Below are 11,000 nucleotides of genomic sequence, written 5' to 3'. Positions count from 1 at the left end.
CCGGGCACATGTTCAGGTTTCTTGATGTAGTTTTGGAAGAGTGAATAAAAAAAGAGACGTCCTAGCTATCCTTTATATGTTCTCTCCTTTTATCAAAACCTGCATAAAGAAACCTGACCGTGTGGACATACCCTATTACCCTTACGGTTTAAACAAAATTGGGAGGGTGTGTCTTTCTCTGTGACGTCACTGCAGCAGAGTATATGAACAGGCTGCCTATAGGCGTCAGCAATGTGGAGAGCACACGCCTCGCTTTCCATGGCCCCTTTAAAAGTCAGTCACGCATCTAGATGACATCACTGCTCCCATCATGTGACGGCCGCAGGCCCCGCCTCGGTATGACGTCAGTGCATGACTGTGTTTTTATGAATGAAAGGAATCTGTGAGTGAGTAATTCCAGGAAACAGTAACATTACAACTCAGCAGATCTGAGCACTCCCTCCGTCAGGCGCCGAGCAGCTCCAGGGACCTCCAGGCCCCGCGCCCCGCAGCAGTGCAGGTAAGTGGGCTCCGTGCCCCCCGTGTGCCGCCCTTCCACGCCGTCGGGTGGGCGATCAATTGTGTCCTAGTACAGACCGTGCGGGCGGGCGCTTTGTGTTTCCAGGGAGCGGGGCGGCTGTGGACATCCGGGAGCCGCCACCTGTGGCTTTCCAGCTGTTGCTGGGAGTTGTAGTCCCCCAGCCTGGGGAAGGCTATTTTGGTGACTCGTGGGGGGGTGATTACTGGTGTTCTCTTGTATCAGCCAGTGGAGGCTTGGTATGTGGACATGTCTGGAAGGCCTTGATAAGAATTCCTCTGGAGTGAGGTCTCCTGTGTTACACCCCATAACACATTGGTTGGGCTTATGGAGGAACTCTAACACTTTCTGACAACCCACCGACAACTTCGAAATGTGACGTTAGGAAGGGGTGTGGTTACCAAATTTACCACGCTGTGCCGTATATATAGTGACCAGTCATAGTCCCTTCTCAGGTGTCCATGACAGCTCTGGTGGGTCCTCCCTGTGGCTGGTGACGACGCTGGATCTATACTGACACATGGCCCCCTGTGTACTCTAGTAGGTAGGTACACGTACCACAGGTGGGTACGGTGACGAGCGTTGTGTAACATGAGAGGAGGGAGGGTTGTGTGGCGCTTGCTGTGTTTTCCTCGCTGATTGCTCCCAGATGAAGTCATGTTGTCTTCCGGAGAGGACTGTGTGTAACATTCCTTACGTAACATTCCTGTTTTTCCTTGGGTGTTGTCTTATTGTAACATGCAGGAGGCGTGGATGTTTGGTGGCAGGGTTCTGAGCAGTCTCACATCTGCAGAGAGGTCCAGGAGGTTGTCACATTCCTATCCCCTTCCATATTTTGTTTTGTTACCGAAAATGGCCACGTTCTGAGCAGAGCGATCGGAGTATATGACCGGGAAGTCCTCTAGATCCTGTCTGGCGCAGCTCGTCCATCCCGTGGTATACAGATGAAGTGGCTCTTAACCTCTTCTGTGCTGTGAACTGTCTGATGACATCACTGGTCCCCTTTTCTGCTAGAATCCTAACATACGTATATGTATATGTATTGGACGGTGAAGTTCCTTCATTACATATATATACATCACGTCATGTTTGAGATTCTGCTCATTCAGGAAGAGCCCCCTTATTCACAAGAAGTCTTCTCCAGGCCCCTTCTCTTTCCGGTTAGTTAACACTTTCAAAGCAAATAAAAATAAAACCCAAAGCTTCCGAGATCACCATTCTGAGCCTCAGTAAGGCTACTTTCACACTAGCGTTCGATCGGATCCGATCATATGCAGACGGAGGCTCCGTTCAGAACGGATCCGTCTGCATTATTTTAGCATATAAAAGCTAAGTGTGAAAATAGCCTCGTACGGATCCGTCCAGACTTTCAATGTAAAGTCAATGGGGGACGGATCCGCCTGAAGATTGAGCCATATTGTGGCATCTTCAAACGGATCCGTCCCCATTGACTTACATTGTAAGTCTGGACGGATCCGCACGGCCAGGCGGACACCCGAACGCTGCAAGCAGCGTTCAGCTGTCCGCCTGTCGGTGCGGAGGCGAGCGGAGCGGAGGCTGAACGCCGCCAGACTGATGCAGTCTGAGCGGATCCGCTCCATTCAGACTGCATCAGGGCTGGACGGCTGCGTTCGGGTCCGCTCGTGAGCCCCTTCAAACGGAGCTCACGAGCGGACCGACGAACGCTAGTGTGAAAGTAGCCTAAAATGTTTCTATGCATCACTGGATTTGTTTTCTATGTATGAAAGATATGCTGCTACTCTAGTTATTAATTTCCTCATCACACATCCAATGAAACACGGGCTGATGATCAGGGTAATTATCGGGAAACTCTCGGGGTCATTTATGAAGACCAGCGTTTTACATGCCGGTCTTAATACCCCTGCACTGGCACTTCATGCGCCCAAGTTATGTAGAAGCGCCGGCCTCTACATAACTTAGACGGATCCACCGCCGGCCTAAGGCTACTTTCACACTTGCGTTCGGGGTTCCGCTTGTGAGTTCCGTTTAAAGGCTCTCACAAGCGGCCCTGAACGGATCCGTCCAGCCCCAATGCATTCTGAGTGGATGCGGATCTGCTCAGAATGTATCACTATGGCTCCGTTTGGCCTCCGTTCTGCTCAGCAGGCGGACACCTGAACGCTGCTTGCAGCGTTTTCGTGTCCGCCTGGCCGTGCGGAGCCAGATGGATCCGTCCAGACTTACAATGTAAGTCAATGGGGACGGATCCGTTTGACGTTGACACAATATGGCTCAATTTCAAACGGATCCGTCCCCCATTGACTTTCAATGTAAAGTCTGACAATTAGACTTAGACTTTTTTCTGAAATATAATGCAGACGGATCCGTTCTGAACGGATACCATCGTTTGCATTATAGGAGCGGATCCGTCTGTGCAGATACCAGACGGATCCGCTCTGAAGGCAAGTGTGAAAGTAGCCTTAATCTACGCCAGTTCCCTTTTTAGATCATAAATGTAAAGCCCCCCCGAACGCAAGTGTGAAAGTAGCCTTAGGCCGGCGGGGGATCCGTCTAAGTTATGTAGAGGCCGTCTAAGTTATGTATCTGCAACTGATATACACAAAACATTGGCTTATAACCCCCTTTGTACCTAGGAATGCTTGTTCCTGATCATTTCCCTGGGTAAGGGCTCATTCCCTACGAACGTTGTTTGGTTCCGTATCCAAGTCGCATTTTTTTGCGGCTCGGATGCAAACTCATTCACTTCAATAGGGCCACAAAAGATGAGGACAGCACTCCGCGTGTGTCCGCATCCGTTCGTCCCGTCCGTGGGGCCGCAAAAAAAATAGAACATGTCCTATTCTTGTCTGTTTTACGGACAAGAATAGGCATTTCAATTATGGGCGACCTATTCCGCAAATTGCAGATTGAACACGGCGGTATCTATGTTTTGCAGATCCGCAATTTGCAGACCACAAAACGCGGCGTGGTTGTGTACATGAACCCTAAAGGTGCCACTGATCACCTGATGAATGAGCAAACGTGATCGCATCTTTCCTGTGGCGCCTAGAAATAACATTTCTGGGCAGCAGATTGGGCTGTGTAAGGCCTCATTTACACGTCGGTGAATTACACATGTGTATTGTCCATGTTCTCCACGGACATGTAGCCATTGATTTTAATGCATTATTCACACGACCTTGTGTTTTTGACTGACTGCAGGTCAGCAGAGATATTCACTATTTTGGGCGACGCCGCAAACCAAACATGCCCATTGCCGTTTACGTGTCCAAGAAAACCCCTGCCAGAACACAGGTGGCAGTGGTTTCCACGGACCATTGGTAGGAGATGCTCTTGAAATCTCTTTTCAGCCCAGCAGTGTGCATGGCATATGAATGACACCTGGAGAGCAAAAAAACGGACACCCTGAACAACAGAGCCTTCACGAATTGAACGCTGACTGTCTTGTCATGGACGTAAATGAGACCTGAACAGGGATGTGCTGTCCAGTAACAAGAAATCTATCTGTAGGGGGACGAGCGATCGCAGCAGAAACTGTTCTCCGTCATGCAGAGGGGATGGTTACTGCATGTAAATGAAGGGAATTATTGGGAATGAATGGCTCAGTCCTGATAATTGCTTGTCAGTCGGACATTATAAAAATGTTATATGGTTCAGTCTTATAAATACAATGGAAATTTGCAGTGAAAACCAAGGGGGAGATTTATCAAACTGGTGTAAAGAAGAACAGGCTTAGTTGCCCATAGCAACCAATCGGATTCCACCTTTTCATTTTTCACAGCTCCTTTGGAAAATGAAAGGTGGAATCTGATTGGTTTCTCTGGGCAACTAAGGCCTCTTTCACACTTGCGTTGTCCGGATCCGGCATGTACTCCACTTGCCGGAATTACACGCCGGATCCGGAAAAACGCAAGTGTACTGAAAGCATTTGAAGACGGATCCGTCTTCAAAATGCGTTCAGTGTTACTATGGCACCCAGGACGCTATTAAAGTCCTGGTTGCCATAGTAGGAGCGGGGGAGCAGTATACTTACAGTCCGTGCGGCTCCTGGGGCGCTCCAGAGTGACGTCAGAGCGCCCCATGCGCATGGATGACGTGCCATGCGTTCACGTCATCCATGCGCGTGGGGCGCCCTGACGTCACTCTGGAGCGCCCCGGGAGCCGCGCGGACGGTAAGTATGCTGCTCCCCCGCTACACTTTACCATGGCTGCCAGGACTTTAGCGTCCCGGCAGCCATGGTAACTACTCTAAAAAAGCTAAACGTCGGATCCGGCAATGCGCCAAAACGACGTTTAGCTTAAGGCCGGATCCGGATTAATGCCTTTCAATGGGCATTTATTCCGGATCCGGCCTTGCGGCAAGTCTTCAGGATTTTTGGCCGGAGCAAAAAGCGCAGCATGCTGCGGTATTTTCTCCGGCCAAAAAACGTTCCGTTACGGAACTGAAGACATCCTGATGCATCCTGAACGGATTTCACTCCATTCAGAATGCATTAGGATAAGGCCCCGTGCACACGGCCGTTGTTCACGGCCGTGTGCGGGCCGTGGAACCGCGGCCTGGATCCCTTCCTGTGAGCTGGAGCGCACGGCGTCATTGGTTGCTATGACGCCGTGCGCCCCCTGCTGCCGGCACAGTACAGTAATACACTGGTATAGATCATACCAGTGTAGTACTGTATTGCGGCGGCAGCAGGGAGCGCACGGCGTCATAGCAACCAGTGACGCCGTGCGCTCCAGCTCACAGGAAGGGATCCAGGCCGCGGTTCCACGGCCCGCACGCGGCCGTGAACAACGGCCGTGTGCATGGGGCCTAAAACTAATCAGGATTCTTCCGGCATAGAGCCCCGACGACGGAACTCTATGCCGGAAGACAAGAACGCAGGTGTGAAAGAGCCCTAAGCCAGTTCTGCTTTACACCAGCTTGATAAATCTCCTTCCAGGTGCTTTGAGAAATCACTGATGGAGCCAGATAACAGCAGAACTTTCCTAATTTTAAAGCTGCAGAAATGTTTATTAGAAACCCAGTAATGGACCGTGATTAGAACGTAGTTGTGCAGAGGCGGATTGCGTCCAGTTACACCTGGCTCGTGCAGATTGCTTCTCCATTGTCATGCACTTAGAATTATAATTCAATTAGTAAGTATAATTTCCTTCACCTGGAGCCAAACTATATATGTATGAGTGACGGAGACGTTATTTCCACCTAATGTACATATTAAAGGGGTTTTCTGAGAGTTTATACCCATGACCTATCCTAGGGACCCCCGGCGATCAGCGGTGCTCACAGCAGTGCCGCGGCCTTCTCTCAGCTTTGTCTCGGCCAGTAACTGAGCGCGATACCAAGCACAGCCACCATTTATTGTATGGCGCTGAGAGAAGGCAGCGGCGCTACTGCGTGCAGGTGCCTTCTGAAACAGCTGATCTGCGGGGGCTCCAGGTGTCAGACCCCCACCGATCAGATACTGATCAGAAAACCCATTTAAACTGTTCCATCTGTAAAACCCTCTCTGCATATTTACTTGCGTAAGTCTCCTCCACGGCTCCCTCAGAAAGTTTTGTCACTTTCCAAAACTCCAGATTGTCCAGTTTTCCTGCATTCTTCCATCTTCACACCATTGTAATGGTGGCCACATTGGTTGTCACTTAGCTTTCCCAGGAATAACCAAACAGAATATGAAAAGATTTCGCTCTTCTTTTCTATTACAAATAGCTGGCTGTGAAAACTGACCCGACAAAGTGTAAAACATAGTAAGGGATCAAGCACATGAACGTATTTTTGGTCCACATCCAATCCGCATTTTTAGCGGGTCGGATGCGGACCCATTCACTACAGTGGGGTTGCAAAGGATGCGGACAGCACATGTTGTCTGCATCTATATGTCCGTTCCACAGCCCTCCGTTTTACGGACAAGATTGGGACAGTTCTATAGAGGGCAGGACGTTCTGTTGTGCAAAATGCGGAACACACATGGCCAATATCCGTGTTTTCAAAAACCGCAACGGACGCATGCATGAGCCCTAAGGCTGAAGAAAGACACAAGTCCATCTGTAGTGTTGATCCAGGAGAAGGCAAAAAACCCTCATCTTTTCATTTTAGAAAATAATAAAAATAAATTGGCTCCAATCAGAATAACTCCCTGGACCAACGACCCCTCTCTAGTAGCTATAGCCTGTAATATTATTACACCCCAGAAATACATCCAGGTCCCTCTTGAATTCCTTTATTGTACTCACCATCACCACCTCCTCAGGCAGAGAGTTCCAGAGTCTCACTGCTCTTAGGCCCCTTTCACACGGGCGAGTTTTCCGTGCGGGTGCGATCCGTGCGGCGAACGTATGGCACCCGCACTAAATCCTGACCCATTCATTTCTATGGGGCTGTGCACATGAGCGATGTTTTTAACGCATCACTTGTGCGTTCAGTTGAAATCGCAGCATGCTCTATATTTTCCGATTTTGACGTGACGCAGGCCCCATAGAAGTGAATGGGGTGTGTGAAAATCGGATGGCATCCGCAAGCAAGTACGGATGCTGTGCGATTTGGGAGTGACGTCATCGAAGGTCCTTAACCTGTATTTAATGGAGCAGCTCACCCCAGGTCCTGTTCATCAGCAGCGGAGACACAAGGAGATGCCAGCTTCGCGAGCAAGTGGACTAAGGTGAGTTAAAAATTTTTTTATTTTTTTTTAACCCCTCTAGCGCTGGTTTACTATGCATTCTGTATTCAGAATGCTATTATTTTCCCTTATAACCATGTTATAAGGGAAAATAATACAATCTTCAGAACATCAATCCCAAGCCCGAACTTCTATGAAGAAGTTCGGGTTTGGGTACCAAACATGCGCGATTTTTCTCACGCGAGTGCAACGCATGACAATGTTTTGCACTTGCGCAGAAAAAATCGCGCATTTTCCCGCAACGCACCCGGCTCTTATCCGGGCAAAAAAACTCACGCCCGTGTGAAAGAGGCCTTTACCGTAAAGAGTCCTCTTCTATGTTTGTGTACAAACCTTCTTTCCTCCAGACGCAGAGGATGTCCCCTCGTCACAGTCTTGGGGATAAACAGATGATGGGCGAGATCTCTGTACTGACCCCTGATATATCTATACATAGTTATTAGATCTCCCCTGTCTTTTGTCTAAACTAAAAACACGTACATTTGACAATCTTCCTGGATGTTATAATTTGCCAAATCCATATATTACTTTGTCGGCCGCCTTTTGAAGCCACTCAAGTTCTGCCATTGTCTTTATTGCTCGCAGTACTCCATGTGTGGTCTGACCAGTGATTTGTAAAGTGGCAGAACATCCATGCCCCTTTTGAGGCACCCCACCATCTTGCCTTGACAGCAGCTGCCTGACACTGATTACAAAGTGTTACCCAGTGTTTTCCTATTTAGTAAGAACTTGACTTGCATTATTCCTTCCCATGTGCATAACCTTACATTTGTCAGTGTTTAAACCTTATCTGCCCAAGCCTCCAATCTATCCAGATCCATCTGCAGCAGTATACTGTCCTCTTCCGTGTTACTTTACACAGTATAGGCTTTTTTCACACTGGCGTTTTGGTTTCCATTTCAGAGATCCGTCATAGGCTCTCACAAGCGGTCCAAACGGATCAGTTTTGCCGTAATGCATTCTGAATGGATAAGGATCCATTCAGAATGCATCAGTTTGCCTCCGTTTAGCCTCCACTCTGCTCTGGAGGCAGACACCAAATCGTTTTGCCTGATGATGCGGAGGCAAATCCGTTCTGACACACAATGTAATGGGGACAGATCCGTTTTCACTGATACAATATGGCACAATAGAAAACGGATCTATCCCTTATTGACTTTCAATGGTGTTCAAGACAGATCTGTCTTGGCCATGTTACAGATAATACAAACAGATCCGTTCTGAACAGATGCATGCTGTTGTATTATCTGAATGGAAGCGTTTGTGCAGATCCATGACAGATCTGCACCAAACGCGAGTGTGAAAGTAGCTTAAGGCTATTTTCACACTAGCGACAGGACAGATCCGACATGCTGTTTACCCTGTCGGATCAGTCCTGCTGTGTTTTCACCGTGCCGCCGATCCCTCCCCATTGACTATAATCAGGACAGGGGCGGAGCTCCGACGCAGCACCGCAGTGCACTGCATAAGGCCACCGGACTAAAAGTACTGCATGTCCAACTTTTGAGTCCAGCGGCCTCTCACCGCGAACTGATGTGCTATGGCGGCAGGACGGATCCGACAGGGTGAACAGCCTGTCGCATCCATCCTGCCACTAGTGTGAAAGTACCCTAAGGCTGGGTTCACACGGGCATGACAGATTTGTTCAGGATGTGTCCCAGGTGTACTGCGGCAAACCCGCGTGAATAGGTACACAACTTCAGTCAGTTTTGACCCAGATTGCGTTTCGTTGTTCAGTTTTTATCGCGCGGTTGCAATGTGTTTTGCACGCGTGTCATAAAAAACTGATCGTGGTACCCAGACCCGAACTTCTTCACTGAAGTTCAGGTTTGGGTTAGGTGGTGTGTAGATGTAATTATTTTCCCTTATAACGTGGTTATAAGGGAAAATAATAGCATTCTTTAATAAAGAATGCTTAGTACAAGGTCAATTGAGGTTTAAAAAAAGAAATAAAAAATTAACTCTCCTCCTCCAATTGATCACGTAGCTGCCGGTCTCCTGTTCTTTCTTCAGGACCTGTCAAAGGACCTGTGGTGACGTCACTGAGCTCATCACATGATCCATAACCACGGTGATGGACCATGTGATGTGACGTCACCACAGGTCCTTTAGCCGGCAGCTCATGATTAAAGAAGTAAGAAGAAACCGGCAACTACGTGATCAAGAGGAGGTGAGTAATTTTTTTTTTTAACCCTCAATTGACCTTCTTCTAAGCATTCTGTATTAAATAATGCTATTATTTTCCTTTATAACCATCTTATAAGGGAAAATAATACAGTGAATAGACTGTCATCTTAGCAACCATGTGTGAAAATCGCACCGCATCCGCACTTGCTTGCGGATGCTTGCGATTTTCACGCAGCCCCATTCCCTTCTATGGGGCCTGCGTTGTGTGATAAACGCACAATATAGAGCATGCTTCAATTTTCACGCAACGCATAAGTGATGCGTGAAAATCACCGCTCATGTGCACAGCCCCATATAAATGAACGGGTCTGGATTCAGTGCAGGTGCAATGCGTTCACCTCACGCGGAAATCTCGCCCGTGTGAACCCAGCCTAAGGCCGAATGCCCACGGCCGTGAGCGGTCCGTGGAACCGTGGCCTGGATTCCTACTGAGAGCAGGAGCGCACGGCGTCATTGGTTGCTATGGCGCCGTGCGCTCATACCAGTGTATTACTGTATTGCGGCTGGAGCAGGGAGCGCACGGCGTCATAGAAACCAATGACGCCGTGCGCTCCTGCTCTCAGCTCTCAGCAGGAATCCAGGCCGCGGTTCCACGGACCGCTCACGGCCGTGGGCAGTCGGCCTAAGTGTTGTCTGCAAAAATTTATGTTTTTCTGTGCAAGCCTTCTACAAGATAAAATTTAAATAAATGTATTGAAGAGAATGGGGCCCAAAACTAACCCTGTGGTACCCCACTAGTAACACTGGCCTCCTCCAATACCGACCCCTGTGGTACCCCACTAGTGACTGTGACCCCCTCCAACACTGACCCCGGTGATAACCCACTAGTAACACTGACCTCCTCCAATACCGACCCCTGTGGTACCCCACTAGTGACGGAGACCCCCTCCAACACTGACCCCTGTGGTAACCCACTTGTACCAGTGACCCTCCTCCAATACTGACCCCTGTTGTACCCCACTAATGACACTGACCTCCTCTAATACCGACCCCTGTGGTAACGCACTTGTGACAGTGACCCAATCTAAGTACATGCTGTTAATAACCACCCTCTGTTTTTGATCACTGAGCCAGTAGAGTTCTTCTTTATATCGTTCTGAACACTGATCTTATATTGATGGCTACTTGCTTTTTTTCATGAACTGTAAAATATAGATGTTACTTCCGCATACTCTGTAGTTTTCATTTCTCCCTCTGGTCTAGTAACTTCCTTTCTAGAAAAAGAATTTATAACCGTTCTGTTTGCAAGTTAATGTTTAATCGCAGAAAGGTGACCGACCATCTGATGCGAGAGGAGGCAGGAAATACAAACCACTGCGCAGGTACAGGATGAGCTAGCAAATATTATACGGGAGCCACAACTGCAGCTTTATAGGATTGTAGGGGTTTTACGCCCATTCCAGAACTCCTTATGGGGAGAAATACATTTGTAATTGCTTGTTTCATGAATCTTTTGAAAGAAAGGCCCTCAAATGTAAATGTATAAAAAAAAAATTGAAAAAAATGACCCTTTTTCATAGCCATAGTACTAGATCAGACCCCAAAAAGGATCCATTTCTAGTATACGGCAATAAAGAACGTTATGTCTTTATTTTTATTTTTTTATGATTTTGTTTTCACACCAATGGCATCTGCTC

At 48.3% G+C, this 11,000-nt stretch overlaps 1 protein-coding gene across 4 annotated transcripts in view; it reads left to right on the top strand.

The window, feature by feature from the left end:
- Positions 1–351: 351 nt before the first annotated feature.
- MAFF (MAF bZIP transcription factor F) overlaps positions 352–11,000 on the top strand; it is a 28,720-nt gene continuing 18,071 nt past the window's right edge. The window contains exon 1 of one of the 4 annotated variants that reach the window (XM_044300857.1): positions 352–499. The gene's annotated coding sequence lies outside the window, so the exon portion shown is untranslated. Of the gene's footprint in view, positions 500–601; positions 1,062–10,639; positions 10,686–11,000 lie in introns of those variants that run through there. The other 3 variants (XM_044300860.1, XM_044300858.1, XM_044300859.1) reach the window with 3 other exon arrangements.

Source organism: Bufo gargarizans, chromosome 7, assembly GCF_014858855.1.
Source record: "Bufo gargarizans isolate SCDJY-AF-19 chromosome 7, ASM1485885v1, whole genome shotgun sequence".
NCBI lineage: Eukaryota > Metazoa > Chordata > Amphibia > Anura > Bufonidae > Bufo > Bufo gargarizans.
Note: the sequence above shows the minus strand (reverse complement) of the source record. Positions and strands in the feature narration are given on the sequence as shown.